Source organism: Amphiura filiformis, chromosome 7, assembly GCF_039555335.1.
Source record: "Amphiura filiformis chromosome 7, Afil_fr2py, whole genome shotgun sequence".
Taxonomy (NCBI): Eukaryota; Metazoa; Echinodermata; class Ophiuroidea; order Amphilepidida; family Amphiuridae; genus Amphiura; species Amphiura filiformis.
Genome location: NC_092634.1, coordinates 43413934 through 43425413, shown reverse-complemented (window position 1 = coordinate 43425413; position 11480 = coordinate 43413934). Strand labels below are relative to the sequence as shown.

The window sequence follows — 11480 nt, the reverse complement described above, 5'->3', positions numbered from 1 at the left end:
CTGGTACATATCACAATTCACTATTTGCACTGTGCAACGCGCGGAAATCATGCCAGCTAATGAAATACATCTTTCTGCTCACCCATTGTAACTGTCTCTGTCTTTGTTTACTTTAAGATATGTTAATCCGGGGGGGGGGGGGACTCAAATTTGGAAGTGACGGTATGTGCCTGTCAATAGGCCCCCTCTTTTGAAGTCGACTATACCCGATGGCCCCTTTTTTTTAAGTCATGCCCGATGACCCCCCTTTTTTAGTTGCAGCTACCCCAATGACCCCCTTTTATCATAAATTGCGCAGTAAAGTTTTGCGCATCGATGATACGTAATCAGAGTTTGCCGAACAGGTGATTAATGAAAATAACAAAAATACAGTTTACACCAACTAGATTGAACGTGGAAAATACTTATAACCGATACTAGCTGTTGATGTGAATTGAATCACGAAATACACTTGTACAAATAGTGAGAAAAGAACTACTGAGTGAACAGCGCCGTTACGGAAAAATGCTCCTATAACCTCGATGATGATACCGTGTTGAAGTTATCTGTGTCTTCTGTGGGTTGTTTTTGCAGGTATCTAAACCATGTTCCTTTGGTGTCCCTTCATAAGGAGTCTCTGAAGGGCCTGCCAAGAATTTTAGATATTGTGTAAGTGCACCATACTGCAAACTTCGTGTTATTATAAAACGCGCGTAACTTTTGCGGCATTCTAGTTTACAACTTACCAGGGTTGAGACATAATTATTTTTGCCCTTACGGGGAAACCGACTATAAACCAGTGCTTGAGCTCGAAAGCTAAAGCACGAAATCAGAGATAGGTAGAAACAAACAAACAAATGGAATACACATATAAACAGAATCACTTCAACAGCAAACAAAACTGTAGGTTTTGTTCGTCGTAATCTGGGTTCCTGCACCAAGGAGATCAAGTCTTCAGCCTACAAGACCCTGGTACGCCCCACAGTCGAGTACTGCTCGGCTGTGTGGGACCCATACACACAAGATCTTACTAAAAAAGTAGGAAAAGTACAAAGAAGGGCGGCCAGAATGGTCTACAAAAATTACGACTGGAAGACGAGTGTTCAGGGACTCATACGGGAGCTGAAATGGGACAACTTGTCCACTAGAAGGAAAGCAAACAGACTTGGAATTCTACATAAAGCCATAGGGGGGCACCTCGCTATACCGGTGCAAAACTACCTGACGCCAGCCCAAAGGCAAACACGGAGATCTGGAACCAATAATTATATTGAACAACACGCTAGGATTGATTGCCACAAATATTCGTTCATAAACCGAACAATAAGGGATTGGAACAATCTCCCTGATACCATCTCCTCAATATCCAGCCCAGATCAATTTAAAGCTGTCACCATAGACTACCTGCGTGAGCAGGACAGTCATCTGAAGGACTAAACAAACTGCGCACACCACATCCCTGCTTGTGTTATCTCTTCGCTGGGAAGTTAAGCAGTATAACGAAGAAGAAGAAGAAGAAACAAACAAACAAATCAAGCGCCAATCAACCGCTCCTTATATTGTTTTTATTTATGTTTCAGAGTGATTAGAGCACCAGATCTTTGTTATATTGAACCTGTGCTGTTTGATTTTACGGTTGCTGAGTATATGTAAGTAGATATGTGGACTATTGCTTTGTTAAGAACTTTTGGTCCTTTTGAAAAGAAAGGCATGAATTATTAGATCATGTTTGTGAGTTTTGTCCTGGTCAAACTACAGTTTTCGGCAAAGTTCTTCAGAAATGGGATTCTGATTAGCTAATTGAATCATGTGATCATCACATCGGCACTTTATTCATTGAGCAGACTGCTTAACATCGTGTGGCCTAGTTAATTTTACGTAATGATCAGAAAGGCAGTCGGACATTTGTTGAAGGATTATTATGGACTTGAACTAAACACCTCAAAAGAAATAAGTCCCCCTCTGAACATGTCGTCATAACATCGTAAGGTTTCGTTTTGTACCAACAAAACTAACTTTGAAATAATTATATGACTGTTTACTAAGTGCTGTGTGAAAATGAGAGATTTCCATGACTTCAGGTCTGAATGAGCCTAAATTGAAGACAAAAAGTGCCCTTTCCAAAAGTCACAAAGTAGGCCTATGCTTGTTATAAACTGCAAGGCGTATTGGGACAAGGAATGGAACTGACCATCTTACAACTCGCTGTGCTGAACTCTGCACCAAGGGGATTTGCATGGCTGAATGATCAAGAATCGATACACATTACAGTAAATGTTCACTTGGTGAGGATTTTAAACTGCACTCAAACACATGGGGTTTTCCCATTAGTAACAAGCCATGAATCAACTTTTGTGACAAGCATAGGCCTACTTTGTGACTTTTGAAAAGGGCAGTTTTTGCCTTCAATTTTGGCTCATTCAGCCCTGAAGTCATGGAAATCTCTCATTTTCACACAGCACTTAGTAAACAGTCATATTATTATTTCAAAGTTAGTTTTAAAACGTGCAATGTGTTTCTTTTAAAATCAGGTGTTTTTTAAAGCATCAATATCTACCAAAAACTTTACAAAACGTACAAGAGGCTCCAAAGTTAAAACAACACTTTCCTTTGTGACTTTTCAACCTTTTTTAAACTTTGTCTCATTTAGGAAAGTCGTAACAACACTACAGAAACGGTTTGATTAATATTGAACAGTTCATGCATTTGGGAAACTGATACATTCCCACACTTCAACCAACAAATGGGCCTGTCTTTGTGAGTTGGTGAATGCTTTCTGTGAAGCTTCTTCCGCTTCAGTTTTGTGTTCTTTGAATTCCAGAGCCAAATGGTCCTATCGTTTCTCTAAGAAGTTGGAATGGTTACAAAAAAATTGAAGAAGATCTCGCAAGAGTCCCCAATTGGATGTGAGCAACACTATTAGTAATAAAATGCGCATTTTAAGAAATGGTTGAATAAATAAGTCTAAGCATAAACTGACTACTTCCCAAACCCAGTTACTCGCGAAGGGTTTGAAATATGCAGTCGCAACGGAAAACAACAGTGTCAATGATTACATCGGGGCTACCGAGGAAGCTTGTGTGGGCTTGAGTGCGAGCGTTGCAGCCAAATATCGTAGATAGGAAAGACTCCGCCATTTTTCTATGGCAATAGGCTCTCTGACGACGATCTCTGACTGTGTAGAAGTTATAAAAATGATAACAAGAGGATACATATTTCAAGCATAGCTTGCATTTAAAAAATAGACGAAATAAAAAATTTACCGAATAAAATAGTGATTAAAATAATAATAATTAAATGATAAGATTTGCTGAAAGTTGGATTCTTTAAGCTTAATTTTGGTATATTCCAAACCTTAAATGGCCTTGCTTTTTACTATGTTTGCCATGCAACCGCCAATTTTGCGTGCATACTTGAACGTATTAATACGTGGTGTAAAAGCGGCTTTGTTGTGCCAAAATTCCACTGTATATTGAAACTGAAAATTTTGCTTATCCTCCCTTCCGGCATGCCAAAAATCATGCCTTTTCCGCACCAAAACACTCTCGGTCGCATAATAGTACACAGTCTACCGCATCACATAGTGACGTATCCGACATTTTAACATTTTGAGAAAATTAGTATACTTGTTTGTTATGTTCTACTCTATATATTCACCAAAAACCATGCCTCAAAGTGGCTTAATTAGTAAGATATTAATTAATGTAATTATGTCGTATTTGCAAAACCTTGAAATGTGTGTATCACACAACAACGTATTTGCCGATCATCTATACTGCGCAAGCCCAGTATGTCGTGTCTGCAATTTGAAGAATTTGCCGTATCACATAGTGACGTATTTGCGCGACTTTGTAATTGCACGGTAACATTGGTGATTTGTGCTTTTCACATACTGACGTATTTGCGCAACTGTTTCACATAGTGACGTATTTGCATGACGTATTTTATTTAAAATTTATTGTTTAAATAAGCTATGCTCTGATAGTGATAAGCGATAGTGATAAGCGAATTACATCGAAAATGTGGTATATTTGCATTACGTTTAACCCGGTTTTAAAGGGGCATTTCGTGATCCACAGCCTCATCCCCCACTTTTCTCAAAAAAGTTGAGATTTTTATATCACTGGAAACCTCTGGCTACATAATGTTTATGTACAAAATATTTCTTGCAGATTAATTCGTTTTGCAAAGATATCGTAAAATTTGAATTTCGTTCTGGTGCACCCATTGTCTATGGAGCAGTGTAATACACATAATCATGCATAACTCGCAAACGCAAAATCGGAATCAACTGAAATTTTGGGAATAGGCTTTTTTCGTGGATATGTACTGAAAAATGTCATAAAAAGAGGATGCTAGGATCACGAAACACTCCTTTAATTGACAATAATGTTTTAATCAAGATTATATGCAGCAAATGAAAATCGCTAAATTTTCAAATTCGATTTTCTCGAAATGCGTATTTTGCAAATACGTATAGTGATTCGGCCGATGGTATGTATTGTCATTGACAGCTAGTGCCTATGGGGTTTTCAGGGTCAACATTTCGGGTCAACGGTAACTAACAGGTCTTTTCCGGTATGAGACTGAATACTTCTAGAATTCATCTTCTGCCATAAATATTTCACACAGCACTTAGTAAACAGTCATATTATTATTTCAAAGTTAGTTTTAAAACGTGCAATGTGTTTCTTTAAAAATCAGGTGTTTTTTTAAAGCATCAATATCTACCAAAAACTTTACAAAACGTACAAGAGGCTCCAAAGTTAAAACAACACTTTCCTTTGTGACTTTTCAACCTTTTTAAACTTTGTCTCATTTAGGAAAGTCGTAACAACACTACAGAAACGGTTTGATTAATATTGAACAGTTCATGCATTTGGGAAACTGATACATTCCACACTTCAACCAACAAATGGGCCTGTCTTTGTGAGTTGGTGAATGCTTTCTGTGAAGCTTCTTCCGCTTCAGTTTTGTGTTCTTTGAATTCCAGAGCCAAATGGTCCTATCGTTTCTCTAAGAAGTTGGAATGGTTACAAAAAAATTGAAGAAGATCTCGCAAGAGTCCCCAATTGGATGTGAGCAACACTATTAGTAATAAAATGCGCATTTTAAGAAATGGTTGAATAAATAAGTCTAAGCATAAACTGACTACTTCCCAAACCCAGTTACTCGCGAAGGGTTTGAAATATGCAGTCGCAACGGAAAACAACAGTGTCAATGATTACATCAGGGCTACCGAGGAAGCTTGTGTGGGCTTGAGTGAGCGTTGCAGCCAAATATCGTAGATAGGAAAGACTCCGCCATTTTTCTATGGCAATAGGCTCTCTGACGACGATCTCTGACTGTGTAGAAGTTATAAAAATGATAACAAGAGGATACATATTTCAAGCATAGCTTGCATTTAAAAAATAGACGAAATAAAAAATTTACCGAATAAAATAGTGATTAAAATAATAATAATTAAATGATAAGATTTGCTGAAAGTTGGATTCTTTAAGCTTAATTTTGGTATATTCCAAACCTTAAATGGCCTTGCTTTTTACTATGTTTGCCATGCAACCGCCAATTTTGCGTGCATACTTGAACGTATTAATACGTGGTGTAAAAGCGGCTTTGTTGTGCCAAAATTCCACTGTATATTGAAACTGAAAATTTTGCTTATCCTCCCTTCCGGCATGCCAAAAATCATGCCTTTTCCGCACCAAAACACTCTCGGTCGCATAATAGTACACAGTCTACCGCATCACATAGTGACGTATCCGACATTTTTAACATTTTTGAGAAAATTAGTATACTTGTTTGTTATGTTCTACTCTATATATTCACCAAAAACCATGCCTCAAAGTGGCTTAATTAGTAAGATATTAATTAATGTAATTATGTCGTATTTGCAAAACCTTGAAATGTGTGTATCACACAACAACGTATTTGCCGATCATCTATACTGCGCAAGCCCAGTATGTCGTGTCTGCAATTTGAAGAATTTGCCGTATCACATAGTGACGTATTTGCGCGACTTTGTAATTGCACGGTAACATTGGTGATTTGTGCTTTTCACATACTGACGTATTTGCGCAACTGTTTCACATAGTGACGTATTTGCATGACGTATTTTATTTAAAATTTATTGTTTAAATAAGCTATGCTCTGATAGTGATAAGCGATAGTGATAAGCGAATTACATCGAAAATGTGGTATATTTGCATTACGTTTAACCCGGTTTTAAAGGGGCATTTCGTGATCCACAGCCTCATCCCCCACTTTTCTCAAAAAGTTGAGATTTTTATATCACTGGAAACCTCTGGCTACATAATGTTTATGTACAAAATATTTCTTGCAGATTAATTCGTTTTGCAAAGATATCGTAAAATTTGAATTTCGTTCTGGTGCACCCATTGTCTATGGAGCAGTGTAATACACATAATCATGCATAACTCGCAAACGCAAAATCGGAATCAACTGAAATTTTGGGAATAGGCTTTTTTCGTGGATATGTACTGAAAATGTCATAAAAAGAGGATGCTAGGATCACGAAACACTCCTTTAATTGACAATAATGTTTTAATCAAGATTATATGCAGCAAATGAAAATCGCTAAATTTTCAAATTCGATTTTCTCGAAATGCGTATTTTGCAAATACGTATAGTGATTCGGCCGATGGTATGTATTGTCATTGACAGCTAGTGCCTATGGGGTTTTCAGGGTCAACATTTCGGGTCAACGGTAACTAACAGGTCTTTTCCGGTATGAGACTGAATACTTCTAGAATTCATCTTCTGCCATAAATATTTAATGACCTAGTACAGTGGCGCACCTTGCACAATTGAAGGGGTGGGTGTAATATAGTTCTAATCCTCCAAAAACACATGTTACTGGTTTTAAGAGAAACCATTTTTTGACCACATAGTTGTAAAATCAGATGCATTAAGTACATAAAGCATAACGTACATGGGTTTTGCAACAGATAATGTGAGTTGCTGGAATTATTTGTGTAATTATTAATTTGAAACCAGTCACTTGTAATTTGAGGGTTAACACTATGTTGCATAATAGATCATGTAGTAATATAGTTGTTTTTGTTTACCTTCTTTCTAGACCTGGAAACGCTAAATAAATTGGATATTTCTTATAAGAAAATGACAAATCTAAAAATTTGGGATGTAACAAACATGTTCTTAGTGTTTCCAAACAGAGACTCAGCTTTCAGTGTTTCTAGATGATCTGAGAAACTGCACTGAAATGTTGGTGCAATATAGTGTAACCCAAAATAGAAGTGACTCGTTTAAACCTGATTGTACATGCTGTATCTTAGATAATCATTAATATTCCTGATTATATAGCACATAGTGTTGATAAGCGCAATGATCAGATGATTTTTGTTGATAATGAACTAAACACCAGCTTTACAAATGTGTTTTAAACGCAACTGTTTTGAATGCAGTAACAAAGTTGAAAAATAGATGAGGGTTAGGACTATATTACACCCACCCCTTCAATTGCATTGATATTAATTTTCAATGTTGTTTGTTTTCAGTCAAAGGAGGAAACAAACGGCACGGCTGCGTGGTTTTATGCCACAGCATATCTAGATCGTGGTCTGTTCTCTGTATATGGAATGCAACTTTTTTGTTACTTAATTTGATGGCTATATATGTCTCAGTCTGACCGTATTGGCCTTCTTGAAATGTCTTAATTCTTTTGTTTGTTATTATACTCTTTATCATGGCTATTGCACTGTTATTGTACTGTACATTTGTACTGCGAATAAATCCTGAACCATTTCCTACATGTGAAATGATTGTTTACGATATTTTCGTTCATTTGATTGCGAACGATCATCCCACGATTGCCTCAAGTCATTTGGGCGTTTTCTAACTTTTCTTACACCATAATATATTGGATGAGACACATGTTATTTGTCCAGAACATAGGCGGCGGAAGGGGGGGGGCGCGTCTGACGCCCCCCCCCTAAAAAATCACAATAGAAGTAAAAATAAAACAATAATTGCCCTGTGCATCTTCCTTTTTAGCACGAAAATCACCGTGTTTTGGGCCCAAATAGGGTATAATTGCACAATGACCTATCAAGTAGCAAAACACACAAAAATTACCAGTCAAATCGGAAGAGACTATGCTGGTCCCCCGACCGCCCCCTTTACATTTTAATGCTTCCGCCGCCATTTGTCTAGAATTAAAGATATTTTATCGATGCTATGATAGTCTGTAGCATGTCCTTTTGGCATTTAATAAGCAGGTTTTTTTTTAATTTTTGTTTGCAGTACAATTTCATCCGATTGTCTGCGAAACTTGTCAGGAAGAATATTTAGTCCGAACAGTTCATTCGTTGGTTCAATGTAAGTTGTCATATGTTTTTCTTGTTATTCCTGATAGAAGAAAACTTCAATTTGAGGGTAGATATAGCAATCACAGGGTAATCAGTTACCACATCAACAAAAACTTCTGCCATTTTTGTTCAATTTCAATGGCATATAAAATATATGAGCAAAATGGACGTAAATGAGTGTTGCTATGGTAACTGTCCACCCTGTGACTTCCACGATTACCCTCACATATAAGTACTCTTGAATAATAAAGGACATCATGTGATAAAAGCTTTGTAATTCAAGAATAAAGCAATTAAAATAATTGAATACCTGAATACAAAACCCTCCCAAGTTCATGGAAAGTGATTCTGAGAAAACGAAAAAACAAATGTGTATCATATATGCTGGGTATAGGCCACACTGGATTTCACATGCACGTAGACGCACGTAGAGGGTGGATTTGGGTTAAACGTTTATACATATGAGCGGCCTATGTATAAGCAACAATTTCCCATGCTTAAATCAATTTGGCCAAAGTATGGGCTTGGGTGGGTTTTGTATTCATGAATTCAATTGAAAAAAGTCCTGTTTTGCTAAGATTGCCATACAAACTGCCCGAAATTGGCAATTGTACTCCCTGGGTTTTTTTTAATGTGAACATTTAAAGCAATTCAATGGTATACTTTTTATATCATAAATGCACTAAATAAGAGGCACTGCACAACTACTTTAAATCAAAGGAAGCTAACATAAGAGACTAATCTCAATTTACGCATGCGCAAAAAGACAAAATGGTATTAGACTAACTGGTTATTAATAAAATATTAGACCAAATGGTCTATATGATTAGTGGACTAAACAATATTAGACTAAGTGGACATTAGCCTATTATTAGACTAAGTGGTAATTAGCCTTTCTGGTAATAGACGAGTTGTATTATGGACCAAATGGGTACCAGCTCAAATAGCAATTAGTAGATAATTAAATCTGGTCAACCAGAAAAACTCACTTTTGGTCAGATGGAATCGCCGACGTTTCGGCCAAAACCTTTGGCCTTCAGTTGGGTGGATGATTTAGGGTCATTGTCATTGACGACGTTGACGACGTTGTCATTTTGGACCGTAAACCCTGTTGGTTTGAACGGGGAGTCAAAGAAGCAGTATGGGTACGAGCCGAACAACCGTCACTCAACAGGAGCGGGGGCGTTATGCTTCTGTCACACTACACCGAATAGGTCTTCCGTACAAGAAACGGATGGTATTTTAGTAAATCCGTTGTTGTTCGTCAATGATCGTTTTATGTTCTTTTTATGTCCTGCTATCACCCGCCAAATGCGTTTCGTGTTAGGTGATGTTCGTTAAGTCCGTCGGCATGCACAAAACTTGAAACGGAGTGTACCGAATACACATGTTCGGTATTTATCCGATGTGTGTTCGTATGGTGCTGAATATTGCCGGAGTTTGTTCGCTCTCCTTTCGTTCATGTTCGTTCTTTGTTCGTTGCACTCGGCCCGTGTTCGTTGCAAATACGTTCCTGTGAGGCCTTCACCACCGGATAGCATATTTTTGCATTCGGTGATGTACGTTGACCCAGACCGTGTTAGTGTCACACTACACCGGATCGGTCTTCCGTATAAGAAACGGATGGTATTTTAGCAAATCCGTTAGTGTTCGTCAATGTTCGTTTTATGTTCTTCATATGTCCTGCTATTATCCGCCAAATGCGTTTCGTGTTAGGTGATGTTTGTTTAGTCCGTCGACAATACGTTTCAAGTTTTGTGCATGCACAAAACTTGAAACGGAGTGTGCTCGAATACACATGTTCGGAAGTTGTCCGATGTGTGTTCGTACAGTTCTGTATATATACCCTGGGTTTGTTCGTTATTCTTTCGTTTTGCAGGTGTTTGCAAGGTTTCGTAGGCGCTTGTGCCGGATGTAGGCCTATGGCGAACATGTGCATCAATCATGGGGGGGGGATTTTCTGAAGGGTGTGTGACGCAATATCATATTTCCCCCAGTACTTTAGTGACTGACAAGTAGAAAAAAAGGGGAAAGGAGAGAAAAGAAAAGAAAGTGAGAAAAATTGAAGAGAGAAGAGAAGAGAACAAGTTAAATTGCACGTAATTTAGTAGGCCTATGCATGTAAGTAGTATTGAGCATGTAGAGGGAGGGGCACTTTCTGAAGGGTAGAGGACGCAATATCAAATTCCTACCAGTTTTAGTGATTGGCAAGAAAGAAAAAAGAAGAGAAAACATGGAAAAGGTTAAATTGTATGTTATTGAGTAGGCCCAGGATAGTATATAGTAAGCCTAAGTATAGGCCTGTGATTATTATAGGCAGTGCTTTAAATGTCGTTCCTTGGCCCAAAAGCCTGTGAAAATTACTGCCGGCCCGTCGATATGTAGGGCCCGTGACATTTTGTACTCCCATTTTGTCACCAAAATCAGTATTTAAGACGGACTTAGGTCTATTACTGACTTTAACATATCAATCCATGCATGATTTACCTGAAATTACGAGTCTGAAGTCTTATATCTTAAAGTGTCAGTGGATCAGTGTAACATTTTAAATTTTGCAAATTCAGTTCGGGTCTTCTTTGTTTTTTGTTTAAGGCAATAATAGTGTAAAAATGATGCACCAAAAACAAGTGTCCAAATTTTCCATTTTTAAAACTAAATTTTTACACAATAGGCCCAGGCCTAATAGGCCCTACAGTCCCCATGCAAATGGCTTCAATTGGATCTTCATTGGAGAAAAATGGACAAGTCTTCCTTTTTGCTTCTGCTATGGACATCCACGTGTTATTTTTAAAACAATTGTTTATATTATACAATAATTGTGAAAACTTTTCAATGGCTTTAATTAGGCTTTCGTTTCACCAATTTGCGGCTGTTTCAAACTAAAATAGTACCCAATAAAATTGATCTAAAAAATGACAAATGGCTTCAATTGGGCCTTCATATTTATGAGGTATAGTAATAGTAGTAGTAGTAGTAGTAGTAGTAGTAGTAGTAGTAGTAGTAGTAGTAGTAGTAGTAGTAGTAGTAGTAGTAGTAGTAGAGTTGTAGTAGTAAAATAATTTTGAAGTCGAAAGTTGAAAATTTTGGGTGAAGAAATCACAAAAATGAACTGACCGCCAGGAGGGCTCAAACCAACGACCTCCGAATTACTAG

At 37.6% G+C, this 11480-nt stretch overlaps 1 long non-coding RNA gene across 1 annotated transcript; it reads left to right on the top strand.

Moving 5' to 3' along the window:
* Nucleotides 1-573: 573 nt before the first annotated feature.
* On the top strand, nucleotides 574-8335 carry LOC140156376 (uncharacterized). The gene is made up of 3 exons (XR_011859541.1): nucleotides 574-648; nucleotides 1560-1628; nucleotides 8263-8335. It is a non-coding gene; the product is annotated as an uncharacterized lncRNA (long non-coding RNA).
* The last annotated feature ends 3145 nt before the right edge of the window (nucleotides 8336-11480 follow it).